Genomic DNA, 22,094 nt, shown 5'->3' on the forward strand with positions numbered 1-22,094 from the left:
TTGCTACAAAGGATTTGTAAATGTCAAGAAACAAATTACACTTGGTAAACTGAACTTGTATATAAACAAAAAAATCTTTTAAAAAAACGTTTAAATGCATGACTACGAAATGCATGAACAGCTAAATGAATAAAAGCTGTATTTATTTTCTATTTTTGTCTGTACCCTCAATTGATTGCTTGAGTACTACTACATACAAAATAAATTTGAATGTACGTTACATGACAGAACAACTTTAGGTTTACAGTAATAAGAAAGTAGACCGCCTAAACACAGTCGTCAGGACAACCCCCCTTGTACCACGTTGAAATAGCCCACAGTGCTGACGCTTTTAGGGCCTTCCCTCCAGTTACCAGTATGGGGAGCGGGGGCAGGGCAGCAGGGAACCTAATTCCACTATTTCTTTTCATACACCTGGACCACTGCTTTGAGGCAAATGTCACAGCTCCTTCCCAGGGACACAGTGAGCCTCTGGAAGAAAAAAGATCACGTGCAAGGTTGCCTCCGATAAAAGGGAAGAACGTCGAAGGAGGAAGGAGGGATGAAGTATTAGTTAGAAGCCGCACTTTTCTCAGCTCTCCTCAACCCACTGTGGCTAGTCCAGGGACGTCATTTCACCAAAATGCCAGGGGTAGTGGAAGTGAAATCACGCAACCCTTGACCTCTGATGACATCACATGAAGTGATGTCATTTGACCCCACCTCAAATAATATCGAGGGAAGCAATTGAACACAACCTTTCACCCCTTGACAAAACAGGATGTGGCATCACATAGCATTGTTCCTCAGTACACTAAGAAACATATGGTTATGATATCACTGTAATATGTAATATGATGTACATTTCATACAAGAATTGATCACCATATGTAGCGTTAATATCAGTGTGTATAGGCCCATATTACCAAATTAATGGGAATGCAAGCAGCTGCCCATGACCAAATGATATTGATGTGTTATTACATAGCACTTATGCTTAAGCGCTTTATATGGAAAAAATATTCATACAATATCACCCAACCTGTGTTGGTACTAATTTATCGACCTCAGAAGGATGAAAGGCTGAGTTGGTGTTTAAGAATAGACAAAATCAGTGACTCACCCCTTGGAGTGTGCCTGAAATAAACCTTTAATGAGTCCAGCAATTATTGTATAGAATTCCAGAAAGACACATTATTTGATATTCATATTCTTTCTTATTTAGGGTCACTACTGAAAGTGTTTAGATTTGTGGAACCCCAATTCTTTTTTATTTTTAAGAGGCCTGAACAAGAAAGTCAGCCACTCCAGAAGCAAAGAGCCAAATGGGTGCTAGCCACAGCCCAGGAGCTTGCATTAAAAAAAAAAGTTTTGTTTTCTACCCTTTTTTTTTTGTATTTTTCATTTTTTTTTTTTTTTTTTTTTTTAGGGGTAGCAAGGGAGACGTAGCAAGCGAGACCTCGGGGTCGCAGTTGCAATGCCTGGCGACCGCTAAATGACGTCCCTGGGCTAGTCCCACAAGCCGCGTAATATAAATAATAACGCTTTCCCATTCCCACCAAACCCCACTGCCTTTTACAATTTTCAATTTCTCAGCTGACAGATTAGCGTGGCACCAGATTGTGATTTTCAGTGTTTTGGGAATGTCCTGGAAGCAACAGAAGCAAAATAAATCAGACTGACATCACTGCAGAAACCAGGTACCAGACTACTTCAGGAACTAGACACGAGGTTGCAACATAACTGAAGGAGTCAGACACCAGACTGACAGCATTGCAGGAACCAGACACCAGACTGACATAACCGCAGGAACCAGACACGAGCCTGACATCACTGCAGGAACTAGACACCAGACTGACAGCACTGCAGGAACCAGACACCAGACTGACATAACTGCAGGAACCAGACACGAGCCTGACACCACTGCAGGAACCAGACACGAGCCTGACACCACTGCAGGAACCAGACACCAGACTGACAGCACTGCAGGAGCCAGACACCAGACTGACATCACTGCAGAAATCAGACACCAGACTGACATCACGGCAGGAACCAGACACCAGACTGACATCACGGCAGGAACCAGACACCAGACTGACATCACGGCAGGAACCAGACACCAGACTGACATCACGGCAGGAACCAGACACCAGACTGACATCACGGCAGGAACCAAACACGAGTCTCTGAAATCACGGCAGGAACCAAACACGAGATTGACATTACTGCAGGAACTAGACACCAGACTGACATCACGGCAGGAACCAGACACGAGACTGATATCAGGCCGGAACCAGACATGAGACTGTAACATCATGGCAGGAACCGAACACGAGACTGTGACATCACGGTAGAAACCAGACACCAGACTGACATCACAGCAGGAACCAGACACAAGATTGTGACATCACAGCAGGAACCAGACACGAGCCTGACATCACTGCAGGAACCAGACACGAGCCTGACATCACTGCAGGAACCAGACACCAGACTGACATCCCTGCAGGAACCAGACACGAGACTGACATCCCTGCAGGAACCAGACACCAGAGTGACAGCACTGCAGGAACCAGACACCAGAGTGACAGCACTGCAAGAACCAGACACGAGCCTGACAGCACTGCAGGAACTGGACACCAGACTGACAGCACTGCAGGAACAATACACAAGACTGACAGTACTGCAGGAACCAGACACCAGACTGACAGCACTGCAGAAACCAGACACGAGCCTGACATCACTGCTGGAAACAGACACAAGCCTGATATCAGACCGGAACCAGACACAAGTCTGTGAAATCACAGCAGGAACCAAACACTAGACTGTGACATCACGGTAGAAACCAGACACCAGATTGACATCACAGCAGGAACCAGACACAAGATTGTGACATCACAGCAGGAACCAGACATGAGCCTGACAGCACTGCAGGAACCAGACACCAGACTGACATAACTGCAGGAACCAGACATGAGCCTGACATCACTGCAGGAACTAGACACCAGACTGACATCACTGCAGAAATCAGACACCAGACTGACATCACGGCAGGAACCAGACACCAGACTGACATCACGGCAGGAACCAGATACGAGACTGACATCACTGCAGGAACCAGACACGAGTATGACATCACTGCGGGAACTAGACACCAGACTGACATCACTGCAGAAATCAGACACCAGACTGACATCACGGCAGAAATCAGACACCAGACTGACTTCACGGCAGAAATCAGACACCAGACTGAAATAACTGCAGGAACCAGACACAAGCCTGACATCACTGCAGGAACTAAACACCAGACTGACATCACGGCAGGAACCAGACACCAGACTGACATCACGGCAGGAACCAGACACGAGTCTGTGAAATCACGGCAGGAACCAAACACGAGATTGACATTACTGCAGGAACTAGACACCAGACTGACATCACCGCAGGAACCAGACACGAGACTGATATCAGGCAGGAACTGAACATGAGACTGTGACATCACGGTAGAAACCAGACATCAGACTGATATCACAGCAGGAGCCAGACATCAGACTGACATCACAGCGGGAACCAGACACGAGATTGACATTACTGCAGGAACTAGACACCAGACTGACATCACCGCAGGAACCAGACACGAGACTGATATCAGGCCGGAACCAGACATGAGACTGTAACATCATGGCAGGAACCGAACATGAGACTGTGACATCACGGCAGAAACCAGACATCAGACTGATATCACAGCAGGAGCCAGACATCAGACTGACATCACAGCGGGAACCAGACACGAGATTAACATTACTGCAGGAACCAGACATCAGACTGACATCACAGCAGGAACCAGACACAAGACTGACATCACAGCGGGAACCAGACACAAGATTGACATTACTGCAGGAACTAGACACCAGACTGACAACACGGCAGGAACCAGACACGAGACTGTGACATCACGGTAGAAACCAGACACCAGATTGACATCACAGCAGGAACCAGACACGAGCCTGACATCACTGCAGGAACCAGACACGAGCCTGACAGCACTGCAGGAACTAGACACCAGAATGACAGCACTGCAGGAACTAAACACAAGACTGACAGCACTGCAGGAACCAGACACGAGCCTGACATCACTGAAGGAACTAGACACCAGAGTGACAGCACTGCAGGAACCAGACACGAGCCTGACAGCACTGCAGGAACTAGACACCAGACTGACAGCACTGCAGAAACTAGACACCATACTGACAGCACTGCAGGAACCAGACACCAGACTGACATCACTGCAGGAACCAGACACGCGCCTGACATCACTGCAGGAACCAGACACGCGCCTGACATCATTGAAGGAACTAGCCACCAGAGTGACAGAACTGCAGGGACCAGACACGAGCCTGACATCACTGCAGGAACCAGACACGAGCCTGACAGCACTGCAGGAACTAGACAGCAGACTGACAGCACTGCAGGAACTATACACAAGACTGACAGCACTGCAGGAACCAGACACAAGACTGACATCACTGCAGGAACCAGACACGAGCCTGACATCACTGCAGGAACCAGACACGAGCCTGACATCACTGAAGGAACTATCACCAGACTGACATCACGGCAGGAACCAGACACCAGACTGACATCACGGCGGAATCAGATACGAGAATGACATCACTGCAGGAACCAGACACGAGTCTGACCTCACTGCAGGAACCAGACACGAGTATGACATCACTGCAGAAATCAGACACCAGACTGACATCACGGCAGGAACCAAACACGAGATTGACATCACGTTAGAAACCAGACTGACATCACTGCAGGAACCAGACATCAGACTGACATCACGGCAGGAACCAGACACCAGACTGTGACATCACGGCAGGAACTAGACAGCAGACTGTGACATCACTGCAGGAGCTAGACACAAGACTGACATCACTGCAGGAACTAGACAGCAGACTGTGACATCACTGCAGAAACCAGGCACCAGACTGTGACATCACGGCAGAAACCAGACACCAGACTGTGACATCACGGCAGAAACCAGACACCAGACTGTGACATCACGGTAGAAACCAGACACCAGACTGACATCACAGCAGTAACCAGACACAAGACTTGGACATCACTGCAGGACCTAGATACCAGACTGTGACATCACGGCAGAAACCAGGCACCAGAGTGTGACATCACTGAAGGGACCAGACACCATAAGTGTCTGGGAGTCACCCTGTTTCCATGTGTTTTTCTAGGGTCGTTGAATGTGGCCGATGTGTGCACCTGTTGGCGAAGTGGGAGTAACATGAGAAGGGGGAAAGACAGACTAGCAATCCCATTGTATTGACAATACGATTCCAGTGGCACTCGTAGACTCGGGAACCAGACGCACGAGCGTGTGTTGGACCAGCAAAAATAAACACAATCTCTAAACCAAAACATAATACAAGAACAAGGTCGACAACTATTGGGGAAACCACGTTTTTATCAAGCAGGTGGGCCTTGTCGACAGCGTGCTGCAGTGTCTCAAAGCGCCGCGAAGTAGCTGGTGGCAGCAATGTTAGCGCTATGTAAAACACTAAAGGAGAAAGGATGCGGCTCGAATGGCGATTTGGTATCCACCCCTCCCCTCCCTCATTCCGCCCCCACAACCCCCCGTCCCCCCCCCCCCCCCCCCAGGTATTTAAGAAAGCACCGGAGCTATAAAGTAACGAAGTGATTGCTCGGCTGTCTCACCGGAAAGAGGAGGGGCTGCACTGGAGACGGTGGTCTTTGGTGACGAGGAGGCACCCGCATGGACGAGCGAGACCGTGAAACAAAGAGAACGGGCTCGGACCGGGTCCCTGCGCGTGCGGCGCGCGTTCTGTTCCTGCCGCCGGTGACAGAGCACGCAAACGGGGCTCATAATCCGGCGAGCACCGCCGCAGCCCCCAGGTTCCAGAGCAGCATCCCGGCGGTCGCCACGGCAACAGCCAGAGGGATGCTGCGGCAGACGCGAAGAAAAGATGGGGTAAGAGGGAGAGACGGGGGATGAGGGAGAGAAGCAGGGCAAAATGGGAAGAAGGGGCGTCTCCCACGGACACACCCCTCGACTAGGATTGGCAGGTAGCAATCATACAATAATGAAATTATCATTTTCTTACTGATATTTATAATGCAATTTATAAAAAAAAATAAAGAATCACAAGCGCTCCAACACTGGAAGGGCCTTCCAAGCACTGCAACAGGCGTTACTGGCGTAAAACCCAATGGGGGTCACCAATGTTGAAAATAGGAAAAACAAGCTTCCCACCACCAACCCAACCCCCTTCCATGAAGTAGGGAGAGGAGAGCTATGATAATCTGATATTTATATGATTTGATAATAATTTGAGATTTATATAGCGCTTTGATCCAAAGCGCTTTGCATAGCACATATTTACATACATTGTTAGTATTACCAAATCGAAATTCGTATTTACATCACCTCGGAGGGATGAGCAGACCATGCCGGGACTGGAACCTGCAACACAGATCACAGCTACGAGTGCTTAACCTGCTGAGCCATTTTACCAGTTGGGCTGTTGGGTTCTCTTCAGGAAACTCAATCCTGGCAATTTGCATAAAAGCAGAGAGCATTTTGGGAACCCAGGGATGACCACATTTTACATTTTAACTATGTCTGTAATAACTATTCAGCATGAACCCCTTCTGATCGAGTAATGTAAACTTGGCTCTCTACACTTTTCTCTATACTGACAGAAACACATAGGAAAATCCCAAACACAGGTACCTTTTTGGACAGTTTAGCCAAAAGACGTGCGGCTCACAGCATGGAGCAGCTTTCGCAGGATCCCCAGGGGTTTGGGCTTCAGAAAGGAATGGCTCAATGCAAGACAGACTTTGCCCATTTCCTACCCTGGCGGCCATTTTATAAAACTTCAGAAGAATGAAACACTGAGCCGGGTGAAGGAGGACTTGAATCTGCATGTCGCACCGGTCTTCAGCAGCTGGGAATCCCGTCTTGGCGCGCCTTTTACCATTTTACCTCAATGAACCATCTGACTGAATATGGGATATGCAATTGCACTTCAATATCTGCAGCAGGCATATTAACTAGCTGAGCTACCTTACTGGAATTTCATCGCTCAAACTGAAAGTTACATGGTATCCAAGGTGTTGAGAGGCAGATGAACACGTCGTCCATAGCTACAGCCCCCCCACCCACCCCAATACCACACAGGCGAGAAGCCTTACTCACTAAGACAACCTGCTGCCCATATCCCAAGCAGGTACATCAGGAGATGGACACCATTTAAGCTGAAGATGGCACAAGTAAAACTAAGCTCACGTTGTGACATTCCATGTGCATGCATTAGACGCAAAGCAAATATGCACTCACCATGAAGAATACGCACACTAGGTCAAATATACATTTATACATGGTGAATACGAACATAAGAAATGTATAAGCTGAATGCAACATAACGACATGCAAAATAGCTCACTGAGATAGAAACGCAACAGCAATGGGCGGCCATCTTTTCCAAAATGACTGCACTCACAGTTGAAGCGCGTGGTGGGATGGGGAAAACAGCAAGCTTCACAGGGCACTTGATCCAGGACATCCAAGGTAGAATAAGTATGCTATGTTGCTTTGCACTGGCCCCTCTCTCCACACTCTACAGACGGCAATATTACACATAGTGATCTCTCTTCCACTAGCTGTGCACAGGCCCCTCTCGCCACTCTCCACGGGTGCTGATATAAAGCACCCTCGCACGAGATCCTTTCAGTAACTGACCACTGCAAGTGGCACACAAGGCAATTAGCAGGATTCTCACAGTGTAGGGTCCACGTCCCATGTCATTTCATCGTCAGGCATTTCAAAGCCTGCAATTTAAACGTGTTTGACAGTTCATCGAAAAAGAATTTTGGGGGGGTCCCCCCAATCTCCCCTCCTGCACCTATTTTTAACTATACCCAACCCCCCCAACCACTTATCTGCCCTCCCCCCCTCAAAATTAGACGAACTGTCAAACACGTTTAAACTGCAGGCTTTGAAATGCGTGACGATGAAAGAAGGTCGTACCAGGGTCCACAGGGCAAGACACAGAGTGCAAAGCCTGACACTCCTTGCTTGAAGAGAGAAGGACTTTTGCAGAAGTATAGCAAGCACAGCTCAGTGTAACACTAGGTCCACAACACTGGTACTCAGTGGGGCCCCATCGTTGTAGAGCTCGTCGCCAATGAAAAGATATAGCAGAAAGTTTCTTGCCACTTCTTTATTGAAGAGCCGGTCTCCACCACACTGGCTTCCTTCAAGTCAGCTCAGCTCTCTTTCTGTTACTCTGCGCTTCTAAAGATGCACATTCTGATGGAAGCTGCACCTTGTTGCCATTCTACTTGAACTGCTCTACATTCCAGTGGTTCAGGCTCGTATGTTACACAGGGCAGGATGTTACGCAATCCCCGTAGGTTTCTGTGGCTAAAATTACTGTCCGATGTTAGTTATGACAAATAGTAAGTAATAAAACCTGTTTTCGATAAGCACGCTGAGAGCTTCGAGATCTGCATGCTTGTGTGCTGTCCCAGCTTTATTTTGATGTCAATAAAGCTGGGTTTTGCCATGCACTTTGTCTATTTCCGTTATTGAGTCCGGTTTTTCTGGCTCCTGATTCTCTGTGTAATTTGGTTCCGTTTCTAGGCCATCTTAACAAAGAGGCCTCGTTTGAAGCGGGATACCTAGTTTAAGAGATTTTAAACAGTTTTATGCTCAGTTCCCCTCTAGAGTAAAAATAATGTTGGAAACCCACCAAATATTAGCGCTGTTTATATTTTCTATTTTTTTAAAGGAGCCACAAGCCACGTGCCCTCTCTGTACAGCCTGTGGACCCCCCCACCCCCGTGTGGCAGTACAGCCCCAACATGTGAAGACCACTAGAGTAGCCATTCCATGCTTTCCAGGCAATGACGTCGTTATGCACGGTCAAGCTGGGCATACCCCCAATGCGCCACATCACTGGGGTGCCACTGGAGCGGCAGAATGTCACAACCCATTCTGTGCCCACAATAGACAATGCAAGTTTATCACATGCCACCTGGGGCCCCTTGCTTTCTCCCAGCGGCCTCCATTCATGCATCTCAATGGGAAAGGGCTGAGCAGAGCTGGGCCTTTCCGCAGCTCCGAACTCTGAAACCCCTCAGGGCCACCAAGTCTCCCCAGTCGCACCTTTGCCCTGTGTTTTGCCGGCTTGTTGCAAACCGGTCTTCTTGCCACTTGCTGATCTCCTGTACTTAACATTGAGTTGTTTTGCAGAATTCCCCGCACCTGGACGAGGAGGCAGCAACCTACTGTGACCGGATGCTGCCCTGGAGGTGGAACAGGCACGTGTGGATGTTTAATTCACTTCATTGTATCATAAAACGTGGAGAAACTGTCACCCATTTTCATATTAACATCATTTGAATTCATGTCTCATTGTTTATTTTGCTAGCTTTCCAGTTATATACTTTATGCTGAAAATAAATCCTTATTGCTCTTTCAACCCTCAGTATGTCCTTCCTGAACTCCCCTTCACCGGATCTTTTTTTTAATTGAATTCTTTATTTACATTTTCACTAACAAAATGTACATCCGCAAAGAAATTACATAAGATACATCAATCAGCTACATAACAACCTCAAAACTGAAACCAGCTACCAAGAAAAGGGAAGGAAAAAAAGAAAATGTAAAAAAAAAAAACAGATCTCATTTATGAAAATTCAAAAAAGCTTCCCAGATCTTAGCATGCAGTCGTAACTTCCCCTGTCGTCTATAAATCAATTTTTCAACAGATGCCAAGGAGACCATCTCATCAGGCCAAACATTCAATTCCGGCGGGGCCCGGGATTGCCATGCCCTCAGAATCATCCTCTTGTCAACCAATGCACCCGAAATAAGAACTTTTTTTCCGAAATGGATAATTCATCAAGCAAGAGACCACTCCCCAAAACCATCGTCTTGAAGTCCAAATCTATACTACAACCCAAGATCTGCAAGCACACTTCGCAGACCTCATGCCAAAAATCTCTCACACAAGCACAATCCCACAGCAAATGTTCAAGAGTACCCACCTCCACATCACAACACCAGCATATGTCCGAGTCAGACATACCCCTGTTCTTGAGCCTCTCCAGGCACCAGTAAACCCTGTTAAGAATTTTTATTTGCCTGGAGCACTCACTCAAATTAATTGAACATAACTTCACATTCGCACAAATCTCCAGCCATGAATCCGCAGTGATTTCGCATCCTATCCTCCTACTCCATTCATCAAGCAAGCGCGAGTTGTCCTTGAAATTAGCAACCAGCCGGCGATAGATCTTGCTTGCGATAGACTGACCGCCCTCTGCAAAAAACTCACATTCCAAAGAATGATTCTCCTGTACCTCACCAACGCACCTTTTCAATTTCCTAAAGTCCAAAACCGAAGGATTCTCAACAGTGAAAGTCGAACACAACACAGCAAAATCAACCCATTTCCCATCTCTGAAGATGTCGCCAATCCAATGAACCCCTCCCACAAACCATTCCGGCCACGTTATCGGCCTGCCACCTTCCGTGACTGCCTTGTTAAGCCAGATCGAAGCCGAAGGAGACCTCAAAGCATCCAAGCCACACATATCATGAAGATCTTTCCACAAATCTCTCAAAAAGCCAGTTAAACATGAATTCCCACCACGCCTACCAGTTGTTTTAAGTAAAGCACGCGGGGCAAAAGGACCCAATGCGCTCACCTCCGCCACCGCCCAAGCAGACGGAGAATCACCCAGAAATGGAAGGAAACATTGGCAAGAGAAGGCAAGATGATATGCCCTAAAATTCGGGACCCCCAATCCACCCTTTCCGCGGGCAACTGCAATTTCCACTGTTTCAATATCGGAGGTTTCCCATCCCAGAGGAAGGACTGAAGAGTTGCATCAATCAATTTCCAGTAACTTGTATTTATCTTTAAGGGGAGCATACTTAAGACATAAGTGATTTTGGGTGCTGCAACCATCTTCAGAGCGTTCACCTTGCCCCATAACGATAACCGCAACGCTGACCAGCGCTGCGTAGAAGACTTCAGCTCACGACAAACAACACTCATGTTCACCTCCTGCATTTCATATCATATACCAAAATCCGGTGCAAGGTTATGTTTGACCTTGCACCGGATCTTGGTATATGATATGATGTAGCATTTATAATGCGCCTGTGCACACATGTTTCTAGGTGCGACGAGACAAGGAGGGAGAAACAACGGGAGGACAAAATAATGATCTTACTAAGCCTTGTGTCAGTCAGATCGTGCAAGTGTGGGGAAGAGGGAAGGGGAGAAGTGCCGGGGGGTGTGGAAGGGGGGGAGTGCAGTTAACTAACAAGGGCAGCCCGCGGGTGGCTCACAAGTGCAGAGAGTCTGTAGGGTTGCAGACACAGACCTTGAAGTACTGGGGAGCCCAGAGGCAGTGTGAGGGCAACTGGACATGCAGGAGCTTGGACCCGGGCTCAGGGGGTGACCAGGTGACCAGTGCGCAGAGCAGTCAGGTGAATCAGCAGGGGAGAGGAAGAGAGAAAACGGAAGCAAAAAGGAAGTTCTTGAGTTGCTTCTGGAACCGGAAGTGGTTCTGCAAAAGTTTGACAGAGCCAGGGAGACTGTTCCAGAAGGAGGCCCCAGCCGAGGAGATAGATCTGCCCCCAACTTTCTGCTTGGAGAAGCGTCTGACCCTCAGAGAGTTGGAGGTGGATGAGCAGAGAGCTTGAGAAGGAAAATGTTTTGGAAGTGAATGTTGGAGGTAGCGTGGTCTCAGGCCCCAGAAAACCTTGTGGACGATGCAAAGGGTCTTGAACTTGGTGCTTGCAGCCAAGTATGCTCCCAAACCCTTGCAAAGCGTACCCATGCCCTGGTTAGGCATGCCTTTCATGTCCCCTCTATAGGTTTCCTGTATCCCGTAATCTGAGCTAAGCTTTGCCTGGAGGGCGTGTTGCTCTGCGCTCTGCCCTGTGTCCTGTCCCATCATGCACCTAGCCTTGATTGTTGCTTTGAGGACACAGATGAAATAACTGTGCCCCGGCTAACCTGCAGCCCACCTCAGACTGTGTCTGAGAAGATCCAGCTCCAAAGCCAGAGATCCAGAGAGGCACAATGGAGAAGCTACGCGACTCTGCCACTGTGAACCTCGGTTTTAGAGGGATCGAGTTACTAACGTAAATTAGCAAGCATCCAGCTTTTGATTTTCAGACACAATCCAAGATCCTTTGTAGTGAGTTTGTTGCATTATTAATCCTGACATCCAATTGAGTATCGTCTACATAAGAGTGGTAACTCAGCTCAAACTGCGATGAGGGCTGTCAGAGTAACATGGCAAGGCCTAAAGCCCGACTGAAGTGTCAAGAAGGCCACGAGTTTCCACAAACTGCTCGAGCAACTATCTTTTCTAAGATTTTGGCCGGCCAGGTAGGGCCTGCAATTGGGTGATAGTTTGCAAGTATATTATGATCCAGTGAGGATTTCTTCAAAAGAAGGGTCACAAAGGATTTCTTAAGATCCCTGGGATCCATACCCTGCAGAAAGGACAGGTTAATGAACTCTGCAATGAGTTTGTAGAGATCGCGAGCATGGCGATTAAGCCGGAGTAGGATCATAGCTATAGTTAGATGCTTTTAACCTTGCAAGTAGGGAGAACATTTCCTCCAGAGAAACTGCAGTAAATTCAAATTGCGCAAGGGGAGCATGTAAGTAATCAGTTCCAGAAGACGCGAGCTCAGAGATAGTAGTTGTGAATCAATAGAAATCACTTTATTCATGAAAAACCCATTCCAATCGTTTGCCAATTTGAGAGAAGGGGGCAAGGAAGACGAAATACACGAAGGATTTGATAGATGTTTTTGAAACCCAAAAAGCTCTTCCGGCTTATTCATTGCTGTTTCGAAAGCCAGATTGAGCAGCAAGAATAGCTTTTCTGTAGACGTTGGGTACCGATGAAGCGGCGTGGCGGGGATGCGTTTCATCGGCTAGGAGCCATTACGCGTGGGACCCTCATTGGCTGTTGTTTTACTAGTTATGGACAGAGGTCCCCAGGCCATTTCTTCCCCTCCTCCAAGGCAACCCCATTTGCACCGTTTATTCAAACTCAGGGACATTTCTCAAGTCACCCCATTCTCATTCAGTGCCAATTGGTGGGAGGGGGGCACGCGCTAGCAAGAACCCTTGAGGTTTCAGGCCCTTGAGTAATCTGCACCATTTCCATAAACCTCTGTTACATATGCATTGTTTCAAGTTTGTCAACATCCAACATCTTAACTCACAGCTGTTTCCTTCCTTACATTTGACCTTCCACTCTAATGTTTTAACCCACCTAATGTACAGCGCCGCCTTGTGGAGATTTGGATTGTCTGTTGTGAGCCTTGCTCGGTTTAGCCACCATGTTCCTTTGATAACACTTTGTATATGTTGTCAGGTTTAGTAATGAGCCACAGTTCTTTTACAAACAAGCCCAACAAACGATAGATTACCAGGTTTAGGGAGCCCCTTGGGATGGGACAACATAAGCACACCAATGGCATGCTGTGCCTGGCCTTAAAGCAGGTCCACCCAATTCACAATTCATATTTGGGTGGGAAGCTCGACAAGTTTGCTTGATAGGACAGTTTCTATGTTGGTTTCTTTTTTGTTTTGTTTTTGTTGTAGGGGCAGGTGGATAATTTGAGAGAAGGAGAGCCGGATTCCCTACATTACCAGGATTGTGTGATCCTGGACATATCACCTTCACTCTGTGTGCCTCGGTTCACTTAAGTGTCAACATTGCGAGTGGATAAAACAGCGACCACCTTAAGAAGTGCTGCATAAAAACTAAACGGCCATTGGCAAATGTGGGGACCTTCAGGCAACGATGGAACATACGCTAGGATAAAGGGGTTCAAACTGTATCTGGATTACAAAAATGCTCAGGGTTAAATAAATATCTAATCGGCACGGGGGGGGGGGGGGTCACCAACTTAAGAGGGATTCCTGAACAAAACTGGTGAATGATTTGCCTTACTTCTAATAGGTTGGCCAACAGAAAAACTCTCAAACTTGGCCTTTCTGAATTCGAGGCCTATGGCCTACCCTGAGCTGAGGACATGAAATTCCAAGGAGTGGCCGAAGCAAAGAGCTCACAATCCTACTCTACAAAGTCTGTTGTTAATCTACTGAAACAAAACAGGCTTGTCCCGTGGTTTCCCCAGAATTGATCACAGTCCCCTGGTGGACCTCGGGATTGAGATGGTATTGATTAATAGGATTGGTTAGTTATAGCCCAGAGGGTTCTAATCGCGGATCGAACCTGTGTTGCTCCTTGTCATCTTGCTTCCAAGTCAAGCACGCTGCCCCTGAGCTATCCTCCTGAGACAGGAACAGGACTCGTAGTAGGCACCTCTCGCATGCCTCAAGTTCAGCATTCACAGCCGGCCTCCCTCCTAGTCCTTGGGCCCTCCTGCCATGGGGCCCAGAACCTCTGATCTTTCCACATGGGTCGCCGGGGTAAAGCCCAGGCGTTGGCTTCCCCAGTCCCCCAAGCATTTGAAAAGGACGGTTGAGCATTTCTGGTGAGCCTTCTGTAAGGCTCAGGCTCGGCAGCTCTCCACCTCGCCAGGCTTGACGAGACGTCCTCCTGGCAGCAGTCCTCCCAGAAGTCCTGCCTCCAGCAGCCTCCACTTCTACCTATGTAGCCTCAGCAGGTAGGTCTGCTGCTTCCTCCGGCCTCTGAATGACCCAGCGCAGCCCATTATATACTCACGGGGGTCTGGTGCAAGGGACGCAGACTAGTAAGGAACAAACCTACCTTCCTGGGATTGGCCAAACTCCACAATAACCTCACTTCCTCCTACCATAACATCACGTCCTGGCACCATAACCTCACGTCCTGCCACTATCTCTCCGATTTGTTCTTGGTATTGCCCAATGGATGTACTGCACCCTACCCATCTCTCCACCGGCCTGCAAGGAGAGCTTTCTTGAGTGTTTGTGGCATGCAGCGCCATTTTGGAATTCCCTGGATTGTGTTCGGCGGTTATGCAGCGCACACTTTCTTCCCATATGACTTGTTCGGGGAACTGATGTGCTGCAGTTGGGTGGCAGGCTGGGTTACCCCGTGAAGAAAGTAACAGCCTCTCTTTGGGATCAACTGTGCATGGACGCTCTACTGTGGCCTACACATGAGGCGAGGACGCCTCAGGGTGCTAGTCAGTGGGCTGCTGGGCAATGTAGTCCGCAGTAGCAGCCATACTGGCTCAGGAAACTAATCGATGACCATGTCTCAGAGTGGGGCTGGGCTCCTGCAAGACCTCTGATAGTCACTCTCTGGGCCACATTCGTTCCTAGTGGCTCACTACCCACCCATGCTAAAATGGGGAGTTTGGGCAACTTATCAGATAGGTAGGGTGATCAGACGTCCCGGTTTTGCCGTCTCAGTATTTGCCCCCTGTCCCGGTGTTCCGACACGTTTTAAAGTTTTAAAACCCTGTCCCGGGATTTGGGGGTCGGGTGGATACCGTCCCGTTTATATGAGAAAGGGATTGAAAAATCGCGACATCGGTCCGGCTACTGTTCTCTCCATTCACTTTGTACCCCCCGCCTTCCTCCCTTCTTCCCTCTGCCCCTCCAATTTGCTGGGACAGGCCACTGATATAGAATTAAGACTACACTTTTATTAGCGACCCAATTGTATATTAGCCCTTCTTTTGTGTTTATTGGCCCTAAAACTGTAGTCCTACTTCTAGGTCAGTGCCTGTCCCAGTTTTTTTATTTTGGAAATCTGGTCACCCTATATATAGGTACTGCAAATTGTCTGGGAGGAGCGATGGAATTGGAAGAAGTAAGGGAAAGAGGGGGTGGGGAAACGAGTGGTGTTAAGGGAAAAAGGGATGGTAATTAATGAGGTAAAGTGTGGACCTTGCTTGACGGTGCCTGCAGATGAACATGCAGGCTGTGGGAATGTGGTGTAGTGCACAGTGAGGGACAAAAAAAAAAACACTCCCAAAACTTCCTCCACAGCAATTCAGGAGAGGTAAAAAAACAAACCAAAAGGCACATCTCAGCAACTGGGTCCATTGTAAACCTTGAAAGAGGAAACCAGAATTTCCAACAGGACACCTTGCACTGAAGTAAAAAGACGAGATGGCAGAGACTGATCACAGGGGCTCCAAGTCAGATGCAAGCAGACTCATGCTAATAACTATTCCAATTGACATGTAAGAAAACGTTTCTACTGGATCCAGTTGTTGTCTACAGGTTTTAATAATAGAGTTCTCCTGATAAAATAAATGTACCCAGGACGTTTCTTGATATTAAGTTAGGAGATGTGCAGCCACCATTTGAGAGCAACAGGATGCAGCAGAATTCACATGGAAATGGTAAACTGAAATGTATGCAAGGGTGCACTGTCTCCAGGTGATTGGCAAGAGCCAGCGAAGGTTTATTATGGCAATGGTGCGATGTTTCAATTGGCTTCAACTGGATCCAGCTGAAACATTTGGGTTTTAATCCTGGCATTCCCATAATCAAATACAATCACTTTGGGTCTTTCTTAATCGAAGGTCATGCCTTGCACAGGCAGCCACCTGCGAGCAACTGGATCCAGTAGGAGCTATTGGAAAGGGTGTCACCTGGAATGTAATCGAAGATCATGCGTTGCACAGGCAGGCACCTGCGAGCAACTGGATCCAGTAGGAGCTATCGGAAAGGGTGTCACCTGGAATGTAATGGAAGGTCATGCGTTGCACAGGCAGCCACCTGCGAGCAACTGGATCCAGTAGGAGCTATTGGAAAGGGTGTCACCTGGAATGTAATGGAAGGTCATGCGTTGCACAGGCAGCCACCTGCGAGCAACTGGATCCAGTAGGAGCTATCGGAAAGGGTGTCACCTGGAATGTAATGGAAGGTCATGCGTTGCACAAGCAGCCACCTGTGAGCAACTGGATCCAGTAGGAGCTATTGGAAAGGGTGTCACCTGGAATGTAATCGAAGATCATGCGTTGCACAGGCAGGCACCTGCGAGCAACTGGATCCAGTAGGAGCTATCAGAAAGGGTGTCACCTGGAATGTATGCAAGGGCGTTGCGCCTGGAGGTGAAAAGCATGAGCCAGCAAAAGGCGAACTGCAGCAACGGTGATGTATCTCAATTGGCTTCTACTGGACCCAGTTGCTGGCATACAATTTGCCAATAAGGTAACATATTCAAATGGCAGACAATAAACGGCGCCCTTTTTCTGCACCATCATAAAAGAATGTGGACAACACGTAACAGTCGCACTCTGTTCATCAAACAGATCATGCAGTGTCATTGCCTAAAATGTGCTTCCACTCTAAACACACTTTGTTGCTGGCATACTTAATATAAATACATTTGCTTTCCATGCACCTACAACATGTATTTTATAAATCACATTAAACCTACCTCTCAGTGGAGTAACGTGGCTGAAAATGTTGGTGGGACATGGCATCTGAAGAAAAGGTGCCCCAGCCAAATGAATGGGGACAAAATGGTGTGCCATGAAAGTTGGGGGGGGGGGCAAACACCCCTGCCCCCCCTAAAATTAGGGCCATGCTACCTCTTCTTTGATGGACAGGTTTACAGATGTATTTATCTATTTTTTTTTACAGCACCCATAGGTGTCTAGGCACTAGTTTAATTGTGGAAGAGTAGGTTTTTTTTATACACGGGGATTTGAACCCGTGTGTGCTCTGCTGGTCTTGCTTCCAAGACCTGTGCATTGACACAGAGCTATCCTCCTGATCACAGGGGGCACACACAGGGCAGGCCACTCCTCGTTTGCCAGGTTAGATCATGATTTTGGCCCAGTGCACTGTCTGGGCAAAGGCCAGCCTTGTTTTCAGGCCTCACTTTTCAGTGTGCAATGCGTAGACCCACAGTGTCTGCAGGATTGGAAAGGCAAAACGACAAGTCCCAGAATGCAAATGGTTGCAGCCTAAGACTTATTGTGTTGTATTGCGCGCCTAATACCGTACCCGAGTTCGGTTTCTCATCGAGGATCCGGGATTCGAACCTCTGTCGCTCTGCGTGATCTTGATTCCAAGGCCCGCGCGTTGCCCCTGTTCAATTGAAGAAAGTGTCACTAATGACATGGACCCTCTTGCAGTGTGAACACTTCACGTTTTATAATGAGCCCTTTCGCCATTTCCCTCCGCCCCGGAATGCATATTCACCCTACTCAGCCCCCCTCAGTCATGCAGTGCCAGCTCCGACCCACCTCCGCCCCCTCGCCCCCACATGCCCCGCCTTGGCGTGGCAGCCTCCAGTCGGACTCGGCGGCCCTTTACGCCTGTAATCAGCCCAGGAACCCGTGCATTAGGGGGGCGCAGGCGGCAGTTCTACTGACTTGCTGCCTAAACACAGATTGCAGGCCAGCCTTCCGCACAAACACAGGAGGACGATAAGAAGCAGGGGCCTGCCTGGCCTCTCCCCCAGGCAAGCTGGCGGGAACGGACAGCTCCAGACCCGAAACACGAGCACATAAGCAAATAAACGCCCAGGCCAGCTTTCTATCTTGCCGGCTTCTAAGCGCACCCTGTTCCCGCGGATCATGGCATCCAGTCGAAAGGAGGTGATGCGGTCTGCCCAGGATCACGCCAATTGGAACTCGTGTGTCCATTGCAGGGTGTCCACTTTATGCACGAGCCACAGCCTCTCCCACTTCGCCCCATTTGTAGATTCAGTTACAGGCCCGCTCTCGGCAGAGGAGGCCCTCCACTGCAGGCACGGACAGTTTGCTCACCCCCTGCATGATCTGGACACAAAGGCCCTGCCCCATGCCAGGTCTCCAGGTGTATACTTTCTGCTCGACACTTTTACTCCCCTCGTCTGTCCGGGGCCACTGAGGGTCCGTCATTATTTGACCTCAAGTTCTGGAGGGAGTGATGTAACTGTGGTCACTGCCCTTCCCACGAAGAACAAGGTTATTATCATTTAGCCCCTCCACACCACTCCCAATCCTGCAACACCAACCCTTCCCACTCTGTAGCCCCTCCACACCACTCCCAGTCCTGCAACACCAACCCTTCCCACTCTGTAGCCCCTCCACACCACTCCCAATCCTGCAACACCAACCCTTCCCACTCTGTAGCCCCTCCACACCACGCCCTGTCCTGCAACACCACCCTTCCCACCCTGTAGCCCCTCCACACCACTCCCAGGCCTGCAACACCAACCCTTCCCACTCTGTAGCCCCTCCACGCCACTCCCAGTCCTGCAACACCAACCCTTCCCACTCTTTAGCCCCTCCACACCACTCCCAGTCCTGCAACACCAACCCTTCCCACTCTGTAGCCCCTCCACACCACTCCCAGCCCCGCAACACCAACCCTTCCCACTCTGTAGCCCCTCCACACCACTCCCAGCCCCGCAACACCAACCCTTCCCACTCTGTAGCCCCTCCACACCACTCCCAGTCCCGCAACACCAACCCATCCCACTCTTTAGCCCCTCCACACCACTCCCAATCCCGCAACACCAACCCTTCCCACTCTTTAGCCCCTCCACACCACTCCCAGTCCCGCAACACCAACCCTTCCCACTCTGTAGCCCCTCCACACCACTCCCAGCCCCGCAACACCAACCCTTCCCACTCTTTAGCCTCTCCACACCACTCCCAGTCCCGCAACACCAACCCTTCCCACTCTTTAGCCCCTCCACACCACTCCCAGTCCCGCAGCACCAACCCTTCCCACTCTGTAGCCCCTCCACACCACTCCCAGCCCCGCAACACCAACCCTTCCCACTCTGTAGCCCCTCCACACCACTCCCAGTCCTGCAACACCAACCCATCCCACTCTTTAGCCCCTCCACACCACTTCCAATCATGCAACACCAACCCTTCCCACTCTTTAGCCCCTCCACACCACTCCCAGTCCTGCAACACCAACCCTTCCCACTCTGTAGCCCCTCCACACCACTCCCAGTCCTGCAACACCAACCCTTCCCACTCTATAGCCCCTCCACACCACTCCCTGCCCCGCAACACCAACCCTTCCCACTCTGTAGCCCCTCCACACCAATCCCAGTCCCGCAACACCAACCCTTCCCACTCTTTAGCCCCTCCACACCACTCCAAGTCCTGCAACACCAACCCTTCCCACTCTGTAGCCCCTCCACACCACTCCCAGCCCCGCAAAACCAACCCTTCCCACTCTGTAGCCCCTCCACACCACTCCCAGTCCCGGAACACCAACCAATCCCACTCTTTAGCCCCTCCACACCACTCCCAGTCCTGCAACACCAACCCTTCCCACTCTTTAGCCCCTCCACACCACTCCCAGTCCTGCAACACCAACCCTTCCCACTCTGTAGCCCCTCCACACCACTCCCAGCCCCGCAACACCAACCCTTCCCACTCTGTAGCCCCTCAACACCACTCCCAGTCCCGCAACACCAACCCTTCCCACTCTTTAGCCCCTCCACACCACTCCCAGTCCTGCAACACCAACCCTTCCCACTCTTTAGCCCCTCCACACTCCTCCCAGCCCTGCAACACCAACCCTTCCCACTCTGTAGCCCCTCCACACCACTCCCAGTCCTGCAACACCAACCCATCCTACTCTTTAGCCCCTCCACACTCCTCCCATCCCTGCAACACCAACCCTTCCCACTCTTTAGCCCCTCCACACTCCTCCCAGCCCTGCAACACCAACCCTCCCCACTCTTTAGCCCCTCCACACTCCTCCCAGCCCTACACCACCACCCCCCACTCTTTAGCCCCTCCACACTCCTCCCAGCCCTATAACACCAACCCGCCCACTTTAGCCCCTCCACACTCCTCCCATCCCCGCAACACCAGCTCTTCCCACTCTTTAGCCCCTCCACACTCCTCCCAGCCCAGCCACACCAACCCTTCCCACTCTTTAGCCCCTCCACACTCCTCCCAGCTCAACACCAGCCCTCCCCCACTCTTTAGCCCCTCCACACTCCTCCCAGCCCTACAACACCAACCCTCCCCCACTTTAGCCCCTCCACACTCCTCCCAGCCCCGCAACACCAACCCTTCCCACTCTTTAGCCCCTCCACACCACTCCCAGTCCTGCAACACCAACCCTTCCCACTCTGTAGCCCCTCCACACCACTCCCAGTCCTGCAACACCAACCCATCCCACTCTTTAGTCCCTCCACACTCCTCCCAGCCCTGCAACACCAACCCTTCCCACTCTTTAGCCCCTCCACACTCCTCCCAGCCCTACAACACCAACTTCCCCCCCACTCTTTAGCCCCTCCACACTCCTCCCATCCCCGCAACACCAACCCATCCCACTCTTTAGCCCCTCCACACTCCCCCCAGCCCTGCAACACCAACCTTTCCCACTCTTTAGCCCCACCCCCACACTCCTCCCAGCCCCGCAACACCAACCCTCGCCCTTTTTAGCCCCTCCACACTCCTCCCAGCCCTGCAACCCCAACCCTACCCCTCTTTAGCCCCTCCATACTCCTCCCAGCCCTGCAACATCAACCCTTCCCACTCTTTAGCCCCTCCACACTCCTCCCAGCCCCGCAAACCCAACCCTCCCCCTCTTTAGCCCCTCCACACTCCTCCCAGCCCCGCAAACCCAACCCTCCCACTCTTTAGCCCCTCCACACTCCTCCCAGCCCAGCAACACCAACCCATCCCAATCTCTAGCCCCTCCCACGCTCCTCCCAGCCCCGCAACACCAGCCCTTTCCACTCTTTAGCCCCTCCACACTCCTCCCAGCCCAGCCACACCAACCCTTCCCACTCTTTAGCCCCTCCACACTCCTCCCAGCCCTACAACACCAACCCCCCCACTTTAGCCCCTCCACACTCCTCCCATCCCCGCAACACCAGCTCTTCCCACTCTTTATCCCCTCCACACTCCTCCCAGCCCAGCCACACCAACCCTTCCCACTCTTTAGCCCCTCCACACTCCTCCCAGCCCTACAACACCAGCCCTCCCCCACTCTTTAGCCCCTCCACACTCCTCCCAGCCCTACAACACCAACCCTCCCCCACTTTAGCCCCTCCACACTCCTCCCAGCCCCGCAACACCAACCCTTCCCACTCTTTAGCCCCTCCACACTCCTCCCAGCCCCGCAACACCAACCCTTCCCACT

At 50.3% G+C, this 22,094-nt stretch overlaps 1 protein-coding gene across 5 annotated transcripts in view; it reads right to left on the reverse strand.

Moving 5' to 3' along the window:
• ARHGEF15 (Rho guanine nucleotide exchange factor 15) overlaps nucleotides 1-22,094 on the reverse strand; it is a 592,319-nt gene that overhangs the window by 469,765 nt on the left and 100,460 nt on the right. The window contains exon 1 of one of the 5 annotated variants that reach the window (XM_069646183.1): nucleotides 5,713-5,992. The exons of the other annotated variants lie outside the window; for them this stretch is intronic. The gene's annotated coding sequence lies outside the window, so the exon portion shown is untranslated. Of the gene's footprint in view, nucleotides 1-5,712; nucleotides 5,993-22,094 lie in introns of those variants that run through there. 5 annotated transcript variants of the gene reach the window in all.

Source organism: Ambystoma mexicanum, chromosome 1p (assembly GCF_040938575.1).
Source record: "Ambystoma mexicanum isolate Mex_15411 chromosome 1p, UKY_AmexF1_1, whole genome shotgun sequence".
NCBI lineage: Eukaryota > Metazoa > Chordata > Amphibia > Caudata > Ambystomatidae > Ambystoma > Ambystoma mexicanum.